Source organism: Pipistrellus hanaki (genome assembly GCF_964339955.1).
Source record: "Pipistrellus hanaki genome assembly, chromosome: 8".
NCBI classification, from domain to species: Eukaryota; Metazoa; Chordata; class Mammalia; order Chiroptera; family Vespertilionidae; genus Pipistrellus; species Pipistrellus hanaki.
Window position 1 is genome coordinate 57164822 of NC_140510.1, and position 24319 is coordinate 57189140.

The following is a 24319-nucleotide window of genomic DNA, read 5'->3' on the forward strand; positions in this document are numbered from 1 at the left end:
TCTCAGTTTATAAAAGCAGAAACAGTGATGGACATAAAACTTGACAAATATAAATATGCTAAGTCAAAATATGTTAATTATGAAAAACATTTAGCCAAGAGAAAAAATTTAAAAATAGGAAATATAGAAAAATAGTACCTGAGAAATAAAAAAGCAAACAAACAGTTTGAAGTATCTCTAAATCATCAGTGACTTTCAAGGAGGCAAAGAGTTTTAGTATCAAGCATTTTGTAACCCACAGTTCAAATAGTGCCTGCGTTTTCCTCCTTAAAACCAGAGCATAAATGCAGGTTTCCTACTATAATCAGGTTAGCAGCCTCCCTCTGGTCTTCCTCAGTCCTGGACCAGAGACCTCAGAGCTGACGAGGCACAACAACCTGCCATCGCCATTACAAGGAACATTCATTCCTCTTTGTGAAAGCTCAAGACAGGGCTTCTGTTTGCAGACACAGAGAAGGGAGGGAAGAATGAAAGAGAAGGGAACTTACATTACTTGAGCACCTGCTATGTGCCACTCACTGTGCTGGTCACTTTACCCATATGGTGTCATTTAATCCTTCCTGGGCCTAGAGAGGTGGTGACCATTACCTGTATCTGGAAGAGGTGGGGTTGGACGCTCAGGGCGATTAATACATTTGGACATGGACATACAATTAGAAAGGGGCACAACCAGCATTCAAAGCCATGGTAGGGAATGACACCGTATCTATTATGGACGGAACTGTGTCCGCCCAACATTCATGTGCTGAGGTCCTAATCCCCAGGACCTCGGATTGGGACTGTACTTGGAGGGATGGGTCAGGGGCTAATTACTTTAAAATGAGGTTGTCAGAGTGGGCTCTCATCCAATATGACTGGTGTCCTTATAAGAAGAGGAGATTGAGCCGAAACCGGTTTGGCTCAATGGATAGAGCGTCGGCTTGGGGACTGAAGGGACCCGGGTTCGATTCTGGTCAAGGGCATGTACCTTGGTTGCGGGCATATCCCCAGTGGGGGGTGTGCAAGAGGCAGCTGATGATGACTCTCTCTCATCGATGTTTCTAGCTCTCTATCTCTCTCCCTTCCTCTTTGTACAAAAACAATAAAATATATTAAAAAAAAAAAAAAAAAAAAAAAAAGGAGGAGATTGAACATCATCGCCGGCTTTGGAAAATGAGGGAGGCCGGAGGACGTCAACATAAACCATAAAATTTAACTTACATGTGTACTTCTTCTCTACCTTTAGCATAAAAAATTTCCATTTCTGAGTCTGTGTAACAAGAGGGGCAAGGACCTTTTCCGTCGCATTTTGGGGTTTGCATTAATACTTATCTTGAAAGGAGAGCTGGTTAACAGACTTGAGACTGTGTCAGGATATTATAGAAACCACATTTTAAAGATGCTTAATGTGAAAAACTGCATTTATTAACTTCCAGCCATAAATTCCAGTGTCACAGGAGACTGACTTTGTTACTAACCTGTGTCAATGGAGTCATCGCCTTGCCTCCTCCGACTGTCACATTTAGCCCAGCGACAGGTCAGACCTCCTCCTTGGGAATATTATTTTGACGACTGAGAGGTACCTCATCTGTGAAGAATCCGCCCTCCTCCTCACACACATGCGAGGAGCCAGTGTGCCTCACCCTGGCCCTGATCTGGCCGGCAGTGTGGCATCCAGCATTTGCCCAGGGGCGGGGACATGCACATCACCTGAAGCTGTAAACTGGATGGACTATTAACACCCAAAAGTAAGCAGAACATTTGAGTTCTGTTCAAGATACCGAGAAGGGATGGAAAGGAAATTTAACAATATGCAGTTCGAGGTGGTGATGAAAGAAAAACAAATTCTTAGGCCATCTCACAAGTTACAACTATTTACCAAAGCACCTGGCTGGACTTGCCATGATGCCCTTCATGCCTTATTGGATGTGCGGTGACATTTTCTCCTATTTTCTTTGCTAAGACTCAGAGTCGAATCAACCACCTTTACCAACTCACTGGAAAATGATGGTATTTTTGGTGTGTGATCACTTGCTTTACCTCCCTGCACGTGTTTTCCAAATGATCTAATTTCCTCAAATATCTAGTCATCTTTTATAGCATAAGTACTTTGTAAATCACCTCAATTCACTTTCAGGAAGAGGAGGACTGGGAATTAATAGAAATTGCAAATCCCATGACCCAGGTGTCGGGATCTGTGAAGGAAGAGAAGACCTGAGGCTGCAAGTCCGAGACTGAGGTGTCGGCAGGGCTGGTGTTTTCTGAGGCCTCTCTCCGGGCCTGCGAATGGCTGCCTCTTCAGTCTGTCTCCACATGGTCTTCCATCTGTGTGTCTGTGTCCTAATCTGCTCTCTCACACGGATGCCAGTCACATTAGATTATGGCCCACTCCAATGACCTCATTTCTAACTTAATTACCTCCTTGAAAACTATCTCCACATATGGCCACATTCTGAGGAACTGGGGGTTAGAACTTCAACCTGTGAGTTTTAGGGGGACATAGTTCAACCCATCACAATATGAGTTCCTGAAAAATGTATTTTTGTTTTGATGCATGTGGGCTTTTTTTTTTTTTTTTAAGTGAAATTGAATATTTTTTTACTTTTTTATCATCTAATATTTTTCTTCATTTTCTCTCCTGTGAAAGGTGTTTCTATTTTATTCCTGTTTGCTCTTGAAGTTTTGACCTATTTTCAAATTGATTTGCTAGAGCTATTTTAAAATATGTATTCTAGCCGAAACCGGTTTGGCTCAGTGGTAGAGCATCAGTCTGCGGACTGAAAGGTCCCAGGTTTGATTCCGGTCAAGGGCATGTACATTGGTTGCGGGCATATCCCCGGTATGGGGTGTGCAAGAGGCACCTGGTCGATGTTTCTCTCTCATCGATGTTTCTAGCTCTCCATCCCTCTCTCCTCCTCTCTGTAAAAAATCAATAAAATATATTTAAAATATGTATTCTAGGTACTGCTCTATGTGACTACATTGCCTCCCTCCAGTTGTTTCAAATGACTCCACCCCCCATCTTTACTAAGGTTCAAATCCTATATAATCAAAGGCTAATATGCAAATGGGCTAAAAGGTGAAAAGACTGGTCACTATGACATGCACTGACCATCAGGGGGCAGATGCTCAATGCAGGAGATCCCCAATGGGGGAGCACTACTCAGCCAGAAGCTGGGCTCTCCTGCTTCCAGATGTTCTACTGCTGGCTTAGGCCCACTCCCTGGTGGACATCCCTGTCAGTCAGACATCCCCTGAGGGCTCCTGGACTGTGAGAGAGTGCAGGCTAGAATGAGGGACACCCTCCCCAAGTGCATGGATTCTGTGCACCAGGCCTCTAGTAACAAATAAAAGTTGTTTCTTTAAGGTGTACAACTTGGTGTTTTGATATATGTATATATTGTGAAATGATCACCACAGTCAAGTTAATCCATCACCTCACATAATTACTATGTATGTGGTAAGAGCATTCAAGATCTGTTTGCTCAACAGATTTCATGGATAAAATGCATTATTGATAACTATTACCATCAGACATAGAGGACATGGTACAAAGGTCAAGTGTAAGTAGAGTCTCTGCAAATACAATAGTTATCCCCAAAATACTAAGACAAAATAAAGACATATTCAGATATTATTCATATCATTTTCTATGTCCTTCATCATAACTTTGAAGTTTTACCTTGGAAACGTGTTAAACTAGTTTCTAAATACTACTGAACATGTTTTTCATGTGAATGAGTTATTGCTTTTATGACTGTTGTTGATAGTATTAATGTAGAGAAATGCTGTTGAAGGTTTGTTCGAAGAGCTCATTAGTATTTTAGGTAAGGGATTTTTCCATCAGTACATGATGATAGTTTGTCTCTTCCTCTTTAGTTCCTTTATTCTTTATTCATTTTCTTTCCTCTTACTGTTGGCCAGGCCCTCTGACAGTACCAACAGTGTCAGTAATTGTGGGGAGGCATGGGACAGGAATTGGCCGAAGGCAGCAGCCCCTGCCTTGACTTTTCCAAACAAGTCTGAGCCTCAGGGTGTTTTACTGAAATCTTTATGCTTAGTCTTCAGATGTCCTTGCTTAAAGAACACTGCAGATACAAGGGTCTTCTCAAGGATGCTTTTCCTGCTGATAGTATGTAATAGTTACATTTAGTTCAAGCTGTTGTTACAAATAAAAGCCCGAGGAGGCAGGCAAACTGGGGCTATTTGGTTTCTCAGGCCAAGCATCCCCTTAGCTCTCTCTTTCACAAAAAAACATGTGTCAGAGTAATAATTCATCTGTCGCTTAGGGTCTGCTGTTTAGCCCCATCAAGTAATAATGGGTATTCTTGTCTTGCAACCAATCTTAGGAGGAATGTGTCTAAAATTTCTCCATCAGGGATATAGGCTGGCTGAAAGTACTGGGTATAAAACTATTAAGTTATGGAAGTTTACTTCTCCCAGCTTGCTGACAGCCATTTTCTCATTAGTAGGTATTGAGCATCACTAGATACGTTTTCTGTAGCAGTTGAGATAACCACAGGACTGTTTCTTCTTCAATCTATAATTGCTCTGTGTTGTGGGTAGATGCTAACTCTGCCACTCTATTGAAAGCCTATCTGGCAGCATTCTTTCTCCAATAATGATTTAGACATGCGATTTGGTGAACTGGTCTAGACTGTATTTATTGTATTTTTTTCTAAGGTTGGGACAACCTTGTGTGTTCAGAAGAGGGAGGCCTCTTTAAGTCTATAATCCAACCTGAATGCCCTTGAATTGTCTTAACTACTGTGAGAAGTTAAAAGCTGCATCATTATCTCTAGATTCCATGACATTTTAGCAATTATGCTCAGTACTGTTGACGTGAGAAAAGAAGTGCCAAGAGAGGAAGATGAGAAATAATTAGGAGTGCCCGTGGAAAACGTCAGCTCTGTTTGCTTTCGTCTTGCTGATGCTTCCAAAGTTGTGGTTCCTGGAGTCAATCTGTGTGTTTATTTCTGTAAGCCGTTTCTCAAAATGTCTTTGGGTCTCCTTTGGCCATTGTAACGTGGTCATAAATGGAACCCATCAGCTGTAGGGAAGGGAGAAGCCGGATGGCCAGCCACGAGGACTGGGACGTGGGTTCCTCTCTCCTCACAGCAGCTGAACCCATGGCTGAGATGCTGGTAGGGACACCTGGCTTCCATCAAAACCAACCCAACAGGGAGCGAGCAGTACATGTGTGGCTCCTGACATCTTTTACATCTCCCACAAGACTCCATTAAATCTCAAACGCAGTGAGAAAAACACCAAGCTCTGCTTAGTTTTGAGTAGATGCCATCTCTTGTTCTCATTTGTCTGTTGTCAAAGCTGAGCGCATGGTTCTTGAGCTGCTGCTATATTTAACTATGTTCCCATGCTTAATGGCGCTTTGTTGTGATGCCCCATAAATACCGAGTTGCATTATTACCTCAACTGCAGGCTGACGGGTCACCCCATTTGTCTCTTGGAAAGGCATGTGTTTGTGGCCGTGGGAACAGCCCGCTCCCCAGTGGCCTCCTTCGCTTCCGGTGAGGAGCTCAGCGCTGGAAGGGAGACTGTCATCACCCCCTTCCCACGTCTGGCAGGAAGCCCTCTCCTGTCACATGGTTCCTGCTGCGGTTCCTGTGGCTTTTCAAAGAGAACAGAGAGGCTCCGCTATCTCGGTTTCCTTTTTTATTTTTATTTTTTCTGGAAACCCACGATTATCTCCTCACGGACTGGCATTTTGTAAAGTTTCCCTTTGAAACGCGTCCTGAGCTGTGAACTGCTTGCATTCAGTCTGGAGATGTCTGTGCGCTGGCAGGCAGCAGAAAGAGGGGCTGTTGGTTCCACACGACTGGCGCCTTCGCTGCTGCTTGACACACGCAGGGGTGTGGTAGCCCCTGAGCTGGACCAGACAGCTTCCCCCAGGCCCGGCTGGGGGCCCCTGGGAAGGCCATGCATGGGACAGGACAGGGTGCTAGCCACACCGGTCCTCCAGCTCTCCGATGGACGGGGCAAATGCTGTGGCCTTTGAGGCCCTAGATGTCACCCCTGACAGGAAATCAGGCTGAGGATCCCCAAGTTTCCTTCCAGTTCTTAATTTTTCATCTGCCTCCTTCTCCCCGCCGTTGCTTTTATTTACTGGGGGTGCACTGAGTGTGGAGGAAGCGTGCTCTCCACTGAGTCCTGCCACAGTCACCTCGTGTGTGTCCATGCGGGACATGCAGGCACTGGGAAACGGAGTGTACGTCCCAGCAGTGGGTCCGTCTAAATCTTTCTTCTCTCTAGAGACCGAATGAAATGATCCCACCAAATCCCCACAGGAGCGTTTCTCAGGGCGGCACAGTGACCCTGAGATCCACTCTCCCGTCTGTCCCCCGCGTTTCTTTAATCCGTGGGCGGGTTCAGCAAAGGCGGCAGGGGCGGGTCCAGGCCTCTGCCGGCGGGGGGCAGGGTGTCCGGGTGATTTTTTCCACACGCCTCCGCGGAAATGGAAATTGAGGGTAGGCGTTCTAAAGGACACAGAGTGACTCCATTGCTTGGGGTGTCTAGGCCCGGGCGACCCCGTGAGACTGGGGAGAAGGCACTACGGGCCCCAGGCTCTGCCAGCCAGCAGGCATGGGCTGGGCTTGGCTTCAGTAACCCAGACGGGGCTGGCCCAGAGGGCGGTGGTGAGGGGATGTGGGCATGTTAGTGCCTGGCTAGAGTATGGCAGGGAAGACACAGCAGGGACAGTTACTGGACTTGCCAAGATGACGGCTAGGACCTCACCTGCCACTGTGCTGTGGTACTTGACCGCTCCCCTTCACTTTCCCCCCCACCAGCACTGCCCCTGTACTGTTACTTTTAGGAATGAAAGCGATTTTCTTGCATTCCTGTCCATGATCTGTTCTTTCCACAGTGATTGTCAGCAGCCCAAAAGATCGGCACATGTTTACTTTAGCAAATACCATGGACAAGTTTGAGTCCCGCAAGTGCAAAGAGAGTCCGGGGGTGGGGAGGAGAGGGTGGAGGCATGAGGTGCGAACATGGTGGCAGAGCGCAGGGATGAGGGGAGCAGGGGGGCAGGAAAGGAAGGGACACACTGTGCTCCTGGAGGAGGTGACTGTCAGGATGCATAGAACCTGGAAACCTTCCTGGTGGGAGGCCCCGAGCTGCTGCCAGAGGGTTGCCCACAGTTCCCTGACGCCCAACTGCCTGGACAAAACCGGGGGCGAGCTGCGGCAGAACTGGATCCAGGGCAGAGAGATGGCCACGGCCCTCGCCCTCACCAGCGCACCTCTTTCCCTCGGCGGAGCATCCGTGGTCTGGGCTGATGTCAGAGCCCCGCAGCTTGTTAAGGCTGGTGTGGCCACAGACAGCTAGGCATGGGACGACAGTGAGGACCACAGAGCAGCCTGGGCTCAGACAGCGCCCTCATCTCACACACCTGTGTGCGTGTGTGCGTGTGTGAGTGTGTGTGTGTGTGTGTGCCCGGTTAGTTTTGTTGCTCTGGAGAGCCCTGACTAGCACAATAGTATTGCTGACCTCCCAGGGTGCTGTGAGCTCCATGGGTACACTCGGGGGAAAGTAGAGTATTGTGATGGGACTGGGGCAGGTGGATGGACAGCAGGTACTTAGTGGGCACAGAGTTTTCTTTTGGGGTGTTGAGAATGTCTTGGAACTAGATGAAGGTCATGGTTTCATGACATTGGGGATGGACAAAATGTTACTGACTTGTTCACTTTATTTATTTATTTATTTATTTATTTATTTATTTATTTGAAAGTACACTTATTTATTTATTTATTTATTTTTAAAATATATTTTATTGATTTTTTTACAGAGAGGAAGAGAGAGGGCTAGAGAGCTAGAAACATCGATGAGAGAGAAACATCAATCAGCTGCCTCCTATACCACCCCTACTAGGGATGTGCCTGCAACCAAGGTACATGCCTTTGACAGGAATCGAACCTGGGACCTTTCAGTCCACAGGCCGACTCTCTATCCACTGAGCCAAACCAGTCTCGGCATGGTTCACTTTTTAATGATTAACTTACATCACATGAATTTTACCCCTACTTAAAACCAACTATTAAGTGTTTGGGGGAAAAGCAAAACAAAACACAGCCATGGTTTAAAAGAGTGTGATTTGTGTCAGGAAAAGAAACTGTCAGCACCTGTCACCTGGTGAAAACGTGTCCTTCCCAACGATGGTAGAGCCCCATCCTCCGGGGCCTGTGCTGTGACCTGACTTGGGAGGAGGGTCTTTGCAGACGATCTAGTTAAGCTGAGGCCAGTGGAGTGAATCCTGATGGTTCGTTTATGATGGTGCCCTTATAAAAGGGGAAACGTGGACCCAGAGAGAGGCACCTGTGAAGGGGAGGCAGTGTGGAGTCTGGGAGAACACGCATACAAGCAGAGGGGTGACGCGGCCTCAAGGAGCGGGGAGAGGTCCGCACAGAGTCTCACTCAGAGCCGTCAGAAGGAACAGCACTGCTCACACTTTGGGGTCAGACTTCCGGCCCTAGGGCTGCGAGACCCTGAATTCCTGTAGTTAAGCCTCCAGCTCATGGTACGTTGTTAGGGAAGCCCAGGACACTAGCACAGCACCAGTGGCCTCCTCCTGCCGGTGCTGGCCTAACACTCCCCATCCGGCTCTCCTTCCAGGAGGATGGAGAAAGGTGTGATTCTCACTCACCCTACCCCTGACCTGCCCCCCGCTCCCCTGGGCTGCATGGAGAGACTTGCTTCTGACCAACAGGGCGTGGTAGAGGTGATGGGATGTCATTTTCACAATAGGTTACATAAAGTGGTGACTTCCATTCCTTGGCAGAACCTCTGTGGCCGTTTCAGCTTGCACTGGGATGAAGCAAGCGGCCGTGTCCTACCAACAATCACAATGTCCTGGGAGCCGATCCCTCCCCGTCTACACGGAGCTGTAAGACCTCGCTGGCACCTGCTGTCAGCCTGTTGGAGACACGGAGCAGAGGATATCACAAAGCTGTGCTCAGATTTCTCACCCACAGAAACCATGGGCTGTGAGTGACCACTGAGTTTGGGGGTAATTGGTTGTGTAGCAGGAGGTAACTAACAAGAAGCCTTTGTCAGGTGCGAGTCCAGATTCACTCTGTCCATAGGGTCTTAGATGGGTGGGCACCTGGGACGGCTGGCAGAAGAGATCCTCTCCTCTCTCTGCTTACTTGATGTTGCCCATTTACCGCTTTGTTCATTCAAACAATATTTAATGAGTAGAAGAGATACATGCAGCAGAGCCTACAATCAGACGAGTTTTTCTGACTTCATGAACTCGCAGTTGAGTTGGGAAGACAGGTATTAGTCAAATAACCAACCCACACTACAGTGCCCTGCCAGCACAGGCCACGGACAGAACTATGGAGTGTGAGAAGGGGTTAAGCAGGCAGAATGTGAGGGGAGAGTATCCCTGGTAGAGAGAGGAGCACGTGCAAAGGCCCTGTGGCAGGAAAGAGCAGGGTAAGTACATAAGGATGGGAGGTGGCTGCTTCTCTAGAGAGTTGAGGGAGTGTGTTTGGACATAACACTGGGCTACAGGAGGAGCCTGTTAGGATGTTTTGTACATATTTCTGGTTAGGAGAGGCAAACTTAGCACATGCCTGGAGTAACCCTTCTTCCTGAAACACCATGAAAACAATAAAAAGCTATAAACTGGGGACCCTTTCCCCCTCCCTACTTGGGAGTCTGTTCTGTGGGACTCTTCCCTCTCCCCATGTGGAAGTCTGTACTTGTTCTTCAATAAATCTCCACCTTCGCTATCTATCTATCACCTATCATCTATCTATCTATCTATCATCTATCTATCTATCTATCTATCTATCTATCTATCTATCTATCACACTAAAAAGATAGCATGAAAGAAGTGAGGACAGAGGTGAACCTGTACGAGGGAAGCAGGGGAGCAATCTGACTTGCATCACAGCCCCCAAAGGCCCCGTGGAAGGGTTCATACAGAAACTCAGACACCAGGCTTATTCCCCACTTGACCCCTGATCCCTTCCTGGGGAAGGAGACTTGGAGAACCTACTCTGGGGACTCCTGATCAGCCAGAGGTGAACACTTACTGTTCATCTTAGGGCTCAAACACTTAGAACACTCACAGGAAAAGCATGAAGGTTTCCCAAAGACACAGCCCCGCGATGCTGACAGTGGAGGCTGACCCCCACAGTGACCCCATAGGCGAGCGTCCAGTTCTCAGGGCCTGGCTCTTGGATAGGAACCAGTTGCCAAGGATTGTAAGACAGCGGGGGGGGGGGGGGGGGGGGGGGGGGGACAGATGTCTGGCATCTGGGGAGCTTTAAACAAAGACAGTGCTGGCACCGACCTTGACTTAACTGTTCTGGGGTGGGGTCGGGACAATGTTTTTTGTGCCTTTGTGTCTTTTGTTCTTATTGTTGACAAATGGCTTTTACTGGTAAACCCTCCCAGTGATCCCGTGTTCAGCAGGGGCTGAGAAAAGCTGCTCTGCAGTAGGAGTCGGACCTGAACCTGGATTTGGGCCCTCACCAGTTAGCAGCCAGGTACATGTGTGTTTTTAGGTGCATGTATATGTAAGTGTACACACACACACACACACACACACACACACACACACAGATGAGGGCGTCAGAATCACCGAGGATTGCAAACAGACAGATTGCTGAGTTTCACCCAGGGGTTCTGGTCCAGACCAGGGAGGTGAGTGGTTTTCAGCTGGACCATCTCTGGGTGTCTGCGAGGGTTCAGGAGTTAACACGAACTTCTTAGAGTGAGTCCAGCAGGTGGGAAGAACACATTGGTATTTAATTAAATGTTCTTGTTTGCTTCCCATCTATTACACACGAGTTAATGAAGTATGCTCTATGGTGAAAATCCTTTGTCCACGTATCTGGGGGATCTTTAATTTTTTTTTCTCTTCTAACCAGTGTTTGTGAGCCCTGTTTGGACTCTGGGTGTTTCTGGGAATGTTTATCTCATTTATATACGTAAACATTTTTAATTACTAAATCCTCATTTATATACGTAAACATTTTTAATTACTAAATCCTTTGAATGTCTCTTTTCTGATTGTTTTTATTACATCAGAGTTCTTAAATGAACCCTGCATCGAAAAATCTAATATTTAATTACATTTTTAAAGGCAGGTTTTACTTATTACATTTCATTACAATACAGACTACTTTATTTGCCAAATAAATTGCTGTTCAAATGTTTATTTCATTTGTCATATACTACTGCTATTCAGAAGAGCACTTGAAAATGTTGCTGAAAATGGAGTTTTTCTGGTTTAAACATAAATACTAATATTAGATATTATATTGGGGTTATAAATGTGAATTATATAGTTTTTTTTTCTTCCTTAAAATTTATGGAGAGTTTATTTATGACCTTGGAAAAATATAATCACTCCACATAAATATGATTTTGCATCTTGGAAGTAACTGACATTGTGCAGCCGTACAGGTTACAGAGCCCCGTGTGCGGCTCCTGCTCTCCAGACAGCCATTGGAGGCGGCGGCCCTTGTCTGAATCAGGGCAACAGTGAGTTACAATCTCATACAACATTTGCATTGCTGTCTATCATTTTCCTCGTATGTCTCATATGTTTTCCTTAGCCTGTTTTGTTGCGAAGCTGCTCAGCACAGGAAATGAAAATAAAATTTACTGAGCAGCTAGTTGCACATATTATTGTGAGCGTGCACGTAGAGTATCTTTAACTGCCCAGGAGCACGGTGAGGTCCCCGCAGACTTCTGCTGTGGGGGAAGAAGAAAATGATGCAGAGAGAGACGGGGTCCCCACGCTCCTCTGGCCAACAGACGGTTCATGGCAGAAACTCAAATTCACAACTGGTTTTCTGGGACTTTCAGCTCTGCCCACCACACTGCCCTGGGTACCGGTCTGAGAACATCCTTTCCTGGTTAATTCTATGATGTTGGAAGCTTCCCATTGTCCTCACTAGCAGAGAGGTGTGGACAAGGAACCCGGAAGGCTGGTCAACCTTGAAGCTCTGAAAGGTCAGAGCCAACCACCCACTGTTTAGTTGAGACAACGGTAGCTAAAGCGACTTCCTCCTTTTCATTTTATGTAAATTCTTGCCCATTGGCTATTTTTGAAATTGCCTGCTAAAAGGCTATAGGTGTATCCCATAGTCTTAAAAGGGATAGCAAGGCCAGAGCGGAGTGAATGAAGTCTTTAACCTTGAGTTGGGCTCCTACCTGGCCCCCAATATTGCCAAATTAATATTTCCTAGTCTCTTTCATTTGCGTGCGGCCTCCTCCAGAGCCCAAACCCTGAACCTGAACCCTGAACCACGTGGGACGGGGGTTAGGGGGGAGACACTCACAACTGGTGCCCAACCTGGGGTACTTGCACTATGATGCGTTCATTCTAAGTGACAAGATTTACCCCATCTTAATAGATTTCAACTTTGTCCTAGGAATGTGAGATGTCATGTTTACTTATTTAGCTTTGCTTTTGATCTAATCTTGTTAGAATATTTTCTTTTTATTATTGGCATCCAGACCATTTAGTTTCCTTGCTCTACATGTTCATTTTTATTTTAATACAGGAATGTGCACTAGGACAGAGTGGAATGGTGTTCCCAGGGGCTACGATGGGGGAGATGGAGGCACAGGGCACAAACTCCAGGCGGAAGATGAATAAGTCCTGGGGCCTAATGTACAGCACAGTGACTATAGCTATGTTAAGGTGACCAGACATCCTGCTTTTGGCGGGACAGTCCCGATTTTTAACAATTTGTCCTGCATCCCGCAATGTTTTCTTTTTAAAAAAATCGGGACTTTATAAAACGCCGTGGGACGCAGAACAAATTGTTGAAAATCGGGACTGTCCCGCCAAAAGCGGGACATCTGGTCACCTTAAACTACGCCCTATTGTATACTTGAAAATTGGTAAGAGAATAGATCTTAAATGTTCTCACTACAAAAAAATAAAAATAAAAGAAGTTATGTGGGTGATGGATGTGCTAACTAACCTTATGTTGTAATCATTTTGAAATATAGACATGCATCTATTCATCATGTTGTATCTCTTAAACTTACACAATTTATATGTCAAATATATCTCAATAAAGCTGGTGAAAAATAGTAAAATAAACTAAATAAAATGTGCACTAGAGAATTTTGTAGGTAATTTTACAAAATCTCATTGGAGGGATTTTAGAAAATACTGTAAATCACCAGTGATGTCTCTACCCATCTAGAATTCTTCTTAACACTTTTTTGTTTCCATATACATATAAGATATACTGTTTCCATATATATGATACACAGATGATATACTGACTATAGTTTTGTGTCCTTTTCTTCACTTAACATTACCTCGTGAGCAATTTCTCATGCCACTGAATCATGGATTTTGATGGCTGCATAAAGGAAGGCATGATAATTTTGCAAGCATTTCCACCCTTTGTTATTTTAGTTCTTTTTAATTTCTGCCTTTTTAAGTAAAGCTGAAATAAATAATTTTTAAAGCTTTGGCTGTGTCTCTGATTGAGTCCCCTCACAGGCTAGACAAAGGTTGCGAATACTCTCAAGGCTCTTGGAGCTTGTTACCTTTTTATAAAAGGGGCACCAGTCTATCATCCATTCTCCGTGCAAGAGAAATCATCCTTCCCCCTACAGTCCCCCTACTCACTAACCCCTACACCCGGTGTCCCTGCTAACTGTCCGCTGCCATCCATGAAATGGTCAGACTTTCAAACCTAGAGACCCCTGACCCAGTATCAGCTCTGCTGCATAAGACCAAGTCACGTCCACTCTCAAAGCCTGTGACAGGCAGAGTTAACAGTCCTGCCGAAAGGTCATTGCCCCCCCTGGGGGAGGACAGACGAGGGGCAATTTAAGCTACATCTTGGTGTAGTTAGCCTGTCCAGACCAGATTAACTCCTACGCAGTCCTGGTTGATTCCTACCCAGATCAGGTTAACTCCTACCCAGACCTAGTTAACTCCTATCCAGGCCTGAGTGACTCCTACGCAGACTAGGTTGATTTCTACCCAGATCTGGTTGACTCCTACCCAGACCTGTTGATTCCTTGCACGAGGGGCTCTTCACCAGGTTATACCCATGCCCAGAGAATGTGTCTTTGGAGTCCATGGCCCAATTGCAACACCTTGAAAATTACCTTTGTAAAATACAGCTTGTGGTAACAGATAAACATATAGTTTATCTCCAATGTTTGGGGGTTGAGAGGTTGCCGTGGGTGAGAGGCTGCTGGGAAGCAGGAACAGAGCCCTCCTTGGGCACCGACCGTATCAGAGATACATCCCAGGCATCTCTCCTCTCCACAGCCATCCTCTGAGCACCACCCGTACTGGTTACCTGCTAAAGAGGCAGGGAAACTGTCGTAGGTCCTATAGCTCCGTCAGGAGATGTGGGGCCGAGGCAGGAGCCAGGAAGCCGGACTCCGGGACAGTGCTGCCCTCTGTCATATCCAGACGGAGTGAGAAAGGAGAAAGTGTTCCGGTCCTGGTTCTACATTTACTGTGACAGTGACTCCATATGTTCTCTGTGTGGTGAGACACTTGTGGTGGAAGCATGAAACCCCCCCAGTCAGTGCCCCGGCAGCTGGGGACAGCTCCGGCGATTTAGCTAGAAGGAAAGAGTTCATGGAAAGGCATTGGAGCAGCTCCTGGAACTAAGCTGGGAAATCGGCAGGAGACGGGAGGCTGGGCTGTACCATTAGCCACCACAGCCACCATTAGCCTACAATGCTAGGTGATGTGTGTCACCAACTCCCAAGTCAAAAGATGAGGTGGGCACCTGATAGGTGGAACCTGGTCACATGACCATGCCCTACCTGCAAGGGATGCTGGGAAAGAGAGGCTCTGGCATTTCCGGTTCTGCTTCCTACCAAGTTTCAGGAGGTAGGGGTTAGGGGTTCTTAAAAATGCAGATATGGGTTTTGGATTCTGGGGAAAAAAGACTAATATCTTGTTCCCCAATGAAATTGAAAAACACTATGTCTGTCTGTTCTTAAAATACATGCACAGTATGATCTGAAATATTTAGGGGGATATAAAGTCTTTAACTCATTCTCAAATAATCCTGAAATGAGAGAGAGGATTGTGAAGGCAAATTGCGTGCATTTCTTTCAACTGTGCATTGAGTGGAATCATGTTGCCTGAAATCAGCCATGGTGGGAGTATTTACACCACAGAAATTGGCATACACTTTTTCCCCAGGCGGCAGGTTTGTTAAACATTTTCCAGCATTTCACTGGAGAGGTTCCTCCTCTCTGCCACTCCAGGCCTTTCAGAGGCCAGACAACAGATGCCTAAGTGAGCGAGGTGGGGGATGAGAAGTGTAAAATGGGGGAGAAAACAACACTCGAATTTTTTGGGATGAGGGATTGGTTCATTGCTCGTTAATGCTAGTTGTGGTTCCCAGCCTGACTTATTTCACATTTAGAGCAGAAAGAAAGCAGAACAGTTCTGAACGGGCCGTCAGAGGAGAATCTTGGATGAAGCTCCTGCACCCGCTCAGCCCCCTGCAAAAGGCTTTCTTTTTCCTCTGGAGACTTCATTGTCCCGTGGGAGCTGATTGCACAACAGGGAATATTTTCCTAAATACGCTTTCAGAACATTTTGTCAAATAGCCTCTAGCTGAGCTTTGGATAGACAGTGGCTGTTTCTTTGGGGTATTTGTGTGTCGAAAAGCCTTGGGGAGAATTCTCACCATCTCTGTAAATGCGAAGATACAACTGAACGATGCAAGCGGCCACCAGAAAGCAGCCGTAGGGATTACAAAGTGTACATTTTGTGGTGGTGGCAGCTGACTGGGTACCGGATTTCCCCTCCATTACTATTGAACACATAATTGCCATACAATTAAACTGTAATTATACCGTCAGAGACTAATGCCACATTCACTCCAGCACAGTCATTTACAAAACTGCAAATGTACTTTTTGAAGAATTCTGAAGGTTCTGTTCCCCACAGCATTGCTCAATCCTTTGATAATTGGTGCCTTTCTGGGCACCTCTCCAAGAGCTTCTTAGCTGTCATTTTTTAAGGTCAACTGTACAAATATTAGCTGATCGTCACTCAGGGCTCCTGAAAACACGGTATTAGTTATCTGGAGTGATTTAATTATTGCTTTGTTTGGAAAACAGATAATAAATGGTTCGTGCTTCAGAGACAGTGCATATTCCAAGAGCTCTAAACCTTGTCCTCACTCCTTAAGGATGAAAAATTAGCCACTCCTCGTTGAGTAGACCAGCCCTGCCTCCCTGCATTTTACTGGGTTTTTGGCATTGGCTTTTAGAACCGGGCGAGGCAGCTTGTCCCCGGCCGCACACACGTTCAGTCGCCAGAGATGCGGTGGTTCTAAAGATGAAATGCTGGTTTATGCCACACAGTGAAATGGGGCACTGTGTGTGTAAGCTTTCCCCTGAGTCCTCATCGGGGCCCGTCAACACTGGCTTTGACTGAGGACTGTTAATAACACCATCCGTCCATCTAGTCAACCTCGGTCTCAGAGGGAAGTTCGTAATGGAGGCTCTGTGACTGTGATCCGAATGCTCCAGTGTTCGTGGCAAATACCAAAAGGGAGGCAGTCTCGCCTCAGGACTCTGTTCCAGTCCGCAGAACTGCTCTCTGGTTTCTCAGACAAACCAAAACAAAATAAAACAACATATTTCCCCCTTAAGATTGAACATGGGTAGTCCTGAAAACTGAAACTCTAATTTAAGGCAGTGGGACTTTAAACCAAGTTTGTGATAGTCACTTTGTAATATATACATACAGGATATCGTGCTATTGCACACCTTAAATGTATACAATATTACATGTCAATTATATATCAACGAAACAGGAAAAGTAAATAAGTAAATCAATTTAGGAAAAAATTTAAAAACTTACTAGCAGTTCAAGAAATGCAAATTTGAGGTTGATATATAAATTTTTTTCTACCAGATCGAAAACGTAAGAGATTGGCAGTGTCTGGTGCGGTGAGGGCATTGTTACACACCAGATCTGATTGTGTGGATTGGGATAAACATTTCCAAGAGCAATTTCAAATTATGGATCAAAATTTCAAGTTTCTCATCCTTTGATATGACAGTTTTACTTCTTTGAAATTTATGATTAAGGAATGGCAGCATAAATGCATCAAGTATATAGAGAGGTATCTAAAATAAGCCCCCCCCCACCCCAGAGAAAGATGATTTTAAGAGAAGGAAATCCTTCTTCTTCTTCTTCTTTTTTTTAAAAATATGTTTTATTGATTTTTTACAGAGAGGGAGAGAGAGAGATAGAGAGTTAGAAACATCGATGAGAGAGAATCATCGATCAGCTGCCTCTTGCACACCCCCTACTGGGGATGTGCCCGCAACCAAGGTACATGCCCTTGACCAGAATCGAACCCTGGACCTTTCAGTCCGCAGGCCGATGCTCTATCCATTGAGCCAAACCAGTCTCGGCAGGAAATCCTTCTTATTACCTCTTCAAATTCCATGAACTACCAAACTCCAAATATGGATGGATATGAACTCAGGACTGGGAAACGGGTGTAAATTTCTTTCCTATTGGGATAGAGTCAACTTTAGTTAGCAAGGCAAAATGAGAATTATAGCTTAACTCAATGTCACATTGGAAATACCCCAACTGTGGCTAAGTTTTTAATGTTCACAGTAAATTTTTGAGGACGAAAGAGAGTAAGTCTCGCCAAAAGTAGAAACCTATGTCTGAGTACAAATTAGACCCTGCTATTTTGTCATGGTGACCCCATCATTTAAGAAATTGTAAACTAATACTTTGGAAGAGTTAACGAGCGCCACGAAGTGGCTGGATGACATTCAGGGAAAAGATCCCAGCTAGTCTCTGAGAACATTAGTGAAATTACTGAGCAAACTGACTTGTGCGCACAACGTGTGGTTTGGCCAAATTTGGTGGTTAAAGAGGTTACCCCAGAGGCAGGAAAGTTGTTCCATAATAAGGAAAAGCTAGCACAGCTCTCTAGTTCTTATTCTTATCCTCCATAAAAATGCTTCCGTGGGGAAAGTTATGAATGTGTTTGATGCACAAATGGGCATATCCTGAAACACATGAAAGTACAAATCTTAGAGTTTCTGGGAGAAATGATCAAAACACAATAAGAATGGAAGAATAAAAATAATTAATGCACCAACTCAGAATCTGCCAGATAGAGACAAGAAATAAATAAGGGAGAAAGGGATTTGTACATTACAATGAACATATTTATTTTAGTAGATATTGAATTTTGTATCCTACTTATAGAGACAAGGTCTTTTCCTCCCAAATAACCATGGAATGTTTACAAAATTTGGTTATCCATAGGCTAAAGGGAAATGTGATTGCAGGTCCCCTATTTTACCAAAATGCACTGAATCTAGAAATAGGCTGCAGATGAATAAAACAGACCAATTGTAAGTGCTGAGACATGGTGAATCCTTCCTTCCTTCCTTCCTTCCTTCCTTCCTTCCTTCCTTCCTTCCTTTCTTTCTTTCTTTCTTTCTTTCTTTCTTCTTTCTTCCTTTCTTTTCTTAAAATATTTTTATTGATTTCAGAGAGGAAAGGAGAGGGAAAAAAGAGAGATAGAAACATCAGTGATGACAGAAAATCATTGATTGGCTGCCTCCTGCACACCTCCTACAGGGGATGGAGCCCGAAACCCAGGCAGGTGCCCTTGACTGAAATTGAACCTGGGACCCTTCAGTCTGCAGGCTGACACTCTATTCATTGAGCCAAACCAACTAGGGCTGAATGCTTTTGAGTCAAAGAGCAAATCAACTATGTCAAAGTAAATTTATAAATGATTTAGAAATGAGTAGTAATGATAAAATACACATCAAACCTACAGTGTGTTGTCACTTCAAATATACAAGCTTTAAGAACCTTAACTACTAAAGAAGAAAGATTTTAAAGAAGAGACTGGTGCTGAAACTGGTTTAGCTCAGTGGATAGAGCGTTGGCCGGTGGACTGAAAAGTCCCAGGTTCTATTCCCGTCAAGGGCATGTACCTTGATTTTGAGCACATCCCCAGTAGGGGGTGTGCAAGAGGCGGCTGGTAGATATTTCTCTCTCATTGATGTTTCTAACTCTCTATCCCTCTCTCCTCCTCTCTGTAAAAAAATCAATAAAATATATTTTTTTAAAAAGAAGAGATTGGTACTATTATGATCCTTTTATAGATGAGGAGATCTAGGCTCAGAGAATTTGAAAACTTGCCTGAGCTTATGCAGCCAGTAAATGGTGCTGTCGGTTGGGCCCCAGGCATCAATCTGGATGCTGCCCATGTCCATGACCCAGCCCAGCCTCCTCTGGAAGAGAGTGTACCGTCCCCCACCCTCAGCAGTAATGGTGTTTTATTTCATGTTCCAAACAGGTATCGCTTGTGTGATGGTTGCAGTTCATGCATATAAATAAGAACAAATGTATTCTGTTTCTAAATAATGCATTTTCAAAATGAAATGTAACTAAATGTATATTTTTCAAATGTGGTTTTCTTTTCTATTTGTCATTTCCCCGGTTTTATGGTTCAGGAAAGTAAATAGGAGAAGAAAGGAAGACACACACACACACACACATACATACACACACACACACACACACACACACACACACACACACGTGCTGAGTTTCCCTTCCTTACTCCCGTCTCTTTTAAAAACATCTAACTGTTCCTTCCTCAAAATATTTATGCTTTAAATAAAATGGCCCGAGGCAAAGTTAATGTTCATGGGGATCACTCCTCACTGATCTCCAATTATAGGTAGTTGCAAGAGTTACAACTGAATTAAGAATTCATGATATAACTTCGCCATATAAAACTTCTCTCCAAAATGTGCACCCCTGAATCTGTTGGGTGCGTTGTAAGACTTCTCAGGACTCCCTCTCCCAGATCAGCTTCAAGAAAAGTTGACGATTTTAATAAACACAAGAAAAATGGGCGGGGGTGTCAAAGGGCACATTAGGAGGTTGTTATAGAGGGTCTGTACTTCTGTGCTGTCACTGGGTATGTTATGAAGACCGTGAGTAAGACAGTGGCCCCTTAACAAATCTATGAATCAGTCCCTTTATGAGCAGCAATAGCGTTTCTGCTGAGGCTGCAGTAGGAGGGTCTTCCCCAGGCGGTACTACTTGAAAGTTCCGTGAGAGGTGGTGTTTATAGTTTTATTTCCTTCATGGTCCCACATGAGGACAAGACCACAAATAATTTTTAATTCCACGGAGAGAGCTGTCAGAAGAACAATGACATCAAAGCGCGTGTGGCGCCGGCGCCGGCTTCCATGTTTTATAAAAAATAACTCCCCATTGGCCTTGCTCAGCAGAATAGAAAACAATGGATGCGAGATGTTGAAAAATGAGCATCAAATGTTAAGAAAGACAAACATCAAAGAGGAGCATTTCTTGGATATTGAAAGCGATTAGCCCCGAGTTGGAATCAAAGATAGGACTTTTTTGTTTTGTACTGAGAGCATATTTGTATCATTTAATAAACAGTCACTCACAGGCACGTTTGGAATATGTGTATCTTACATTCCTATCTAAATAGGCCTGGGGAAGGCCTGAGCCCAGCTCCCAGGCTGACAGTGTGAGCTTCCTGGGGAGAAACAGAAGCTTTGGTTGTCCCCAAGGCCAGGACACACATCTGCATGCACTTTCCTTCAGTGGGAGCTCTCAGGCCCCTTTGTGTTTAAAAAAGAAGACCAGCTCTAGCCAGTTTGGCTCAGTGGGTAGAGCATTGGCCCTTGGACAAAGGGTTCCGGGTTCAATTCCTCATCAAAGGCATGTACCTTAGTTGCAGGCTTGATCCCGAACCTGACCAGGGCCAGTGAGGGGAGCAACCAATTGATGTGTCTCTCTCACTTTGATGTTTCTCTTTCTGTGTGTGTCTCTCCACCTCCCGTCCACTGTCTAAAAAATACGATTGAAATAGAGGTGGAAATATCATGGAAGATGGCTGGATTAAGGGCATGTTGATATGAATTGTGGCTGATACCTCTGAGTAAAAGAATATTTCCCACCATGGTCCTATGTAAGAAGCTACATGTTTCAGTGGACTCTGGCATTGCTTTATTCAGGAGGAGGACCCTGCTGACCCACCTCTACATAAACCAATCTGAAGGGCACTGAAGGATGAGCTGAAAAGTTAGGGCCAGAACATCAGACCACTCCTTCTGCACAGAGACCCATGATGGGTTGTTCCGATGCAGGAAAAATAGCTCTGTTTGAATTATTAGCTAACGTGGGAAAACAAGAGGTGATGGGGAAATAGTAAGTCATGGACAGGGAGAAGTGTCTTCAAGATACATACCTCACCCAGCACTCATATGTAGAAAACACCAAGCATTCTTACATAGTGAAAAGAAAAAGAAAGAGAAAACCTGATAAAAAAAAAAAATGGGCCATTGGCATGACTAAGCATTTCACAAAAGAAGCCCTGCATGTGGCCAACATGTGTGAGAAAAGGAGCTCAGTCTCCTCAGTCCTCAGGGAAATACAAGCTTAAACCACAAGGAGGCGCCACTCCCTAGCCACCGGCATAGCTCAGGTGAAAGACACCAGACCAGGTGTTGGCGAGCATTTGGAGCTCTGATTCCTCTCATACACAGCTAATGGGAGTGTAAATGGGCACCAGCACTCTAGAAACTGATGTGCCCTGCTATATCTTGATCCCCAGGGATTTCACTCGCAGGTACATACCTGGCAGAAGCATGTTATGCTTCATCAGAAGACACCCACCCACTAGAATTTTGATAGGAGCAGTATTTATAATAGTCAAAAACAGCCCCAAAGTCCAACAAGAGAGGAATACATACAGTGGGTTCTCACACAGTGATGGAAATAGACAAATCAAAACTATTCACACCAACATAAACAAAGCTCAAGAATGTAATACAGAATGATAGAAGTCAGGCATCAACAATGTAAACTGTATGACTCCATTTATGGGAGGTTCTAAAACGGGCCAAATGAATCTATGATGCTCAAAGTCAGAATGGTGGAAAGATGGGGCTGGTTATTGAAAGTGAACATAAGAGCCGAGACCGATTTGGCTCAGTGGTAGAGCGTCGGCTTGGGGACTGAAAGGTCCCGGTTCGATTCCGGTCAAGGGCATGTACCTTGGTTGCGGGCATATCCCCGGTAGGGGGTGTGCAGGAGGCAGCTGGTCGATGACTCTCTCTCTCATCGATGTTTCTAGCTCTCTATCTCTCCCTTCCTCTCTGTACAAAAATCAATAAAATATATATATATAAAAAAAAAAGAAAGTGAACATAAGAGAGGGACACTGGGCTGGGAATGTTCTATTTCTTGATTTGAGGGATGGAATATTGATAATCCCCATGTTATTTCCATGTGTGTCTTTATAATAATTCATTCATCTGTTCACTTATTCACCTTGTGTATCTTTCTGTATGTGTGTTATACACTCATGAAACTAACAAAAAATTACTAAAATTTTTTTAAAAGTCAAGTGAATAAAGATGGACTTTTGGGGTTTAGGGTGCTAATTAGAAATAAGCCCTAAGAAATATGACTAGCTTATTTTAAAACCAACAAAAGATATTTTTTTTGAGAGGTAAATAAATATGGAAGAGTTCATTCAGATTTATGGACCCACCTGGGGTTCTTGTCAGCCTTGGGCTGACGCACATGGGGGAGAGCAAGGTCTGCAGAGCAGGAAGACTCAGAATGCCTGCCACATTGGCAATGGGTCCCCTGCCAGGGGACAAAGGGAGACGGGCGTCCTGTCCTTTGCCTGCCCTCGGGGTACTTACTGCAGCAGAGGGGAGCTGAACACTCCCAGGGATCCACCACTGTGGCCTATGCTTGTACTTCTTCCTTACAGCAGCATAACCCAGCCCACACTGACCAATGTACATTCCCTCTGAAAGTGTGAGAAGTGAAGGGTAAACATGGATTCTGCATTTTGTGCTCTCAGCCCACTGGACGGCACCATCAGGCTGATGGTCTACAGGGATTTGTGGCTGGACCTGTCCGGAAGGAAGAGCCCTAATTTTAGCTATTGCTCCTTTGTGTATCCTGCAGGGGGCCAGGACCTGGGTAAGCAGGTTAGCCTTTTCCCCAGGATGATTCTGGAAGGTACAGAATAGAACATTAGTCAAATTTGCCACATGATGTATTGTGCCTGAGACTAAAAATATACTCTGTTTCAATGATTCTCTTAAATTGTTTCCCACTCATTGTGTTGTGTAGCTCACCCGAGCCTGTGCAATGTGATCTGAAGATTTTCCAAAAATGCGAGGCCAACAGCATGTCCAAAGGCTGCCTGGACATTGGTGTAGCTGCAAGGAAGAAGACAGACAGAGGAAATGTGAAAAAAAAAATGCTCTTCTTGACTTCACTCTTGTCTGGAGTGTTTGCAGCATTATTGTGGCAATAGCTGTCTGATCCAAAGAAAGGAAGTCAAACATCCCTGTTTCCTCTATCAAAGAGTAGCATCTTTGTGCAAAATTTTGGAAGTTTAATCACCAGGTCTTAGATTTGTGTCCCTCTGTGCACATGCTAAGTCTAGAAGGACTTTTCATTTCCACTTCCTTCTGAGCCCTGCTCTTCTGGCACTGGTGCTGCATTGAGGGTGGGCAGTGACAGTTTCTTGGCCACCCTGGCACCTCCCTCTGCCTCTTGCTGCAGAATTGCTCTGGCCAGTGAAACCTAACTCCTAGAGTTCATTCTCTCTACTTCTCAGCATTTATTCCATTTCACCAGGAGAATCACCCTCAGCAGATTCCTCAACAGCAGCTGCTGCGAATGATTTTGAAGTTGCCTGCTGGCAGGTGGGACCAATGCTTCTCCCTTCTGCCTTCCCAAACCTCACTGCGCTCAGCATGTGACTCCGCAGGCCTGGGGCCCAGGACATGCATGGCCTGGGCCTGCACTCACCTTGCTTTGCTCAGTCCCTTTGCATCCTGAAACTCCTCTAACTGCCACCCTAGGGGTGGGGGTCTCTGTGTCATCCCTTCCCATGCTCAGATGTTCCAGATCCGAGTCTCATGTAAGGTTCATTTGACCTTCAGATTTACGTGAATGTCCTTCAACTTTACCTCCACTTTCCTCTCTTATGTGGGTCTTTACACAGTTTCATTTGTTTATTAACAAGAACTACCACGCCTACCAAATGCAGAATCCTCATGAGCACATTTCTGCATTAGAGTGGACACAGAAGGCCACACAACTACTGGACCACTCTGCCCTGACCTTAGATGATGGTTAGATAAGATGAAGAGGAAAATTTATACCCAAATCTCTCCGAGTATAATGTGGAGCTGGCGAGAAAATCGGAGAGAGAGAGTTCAGAAACACCTGCCCGCTGCTGCCCGCGCAGCCCGTGCCTGGCAGTTCTGTTGGCTGGGATCA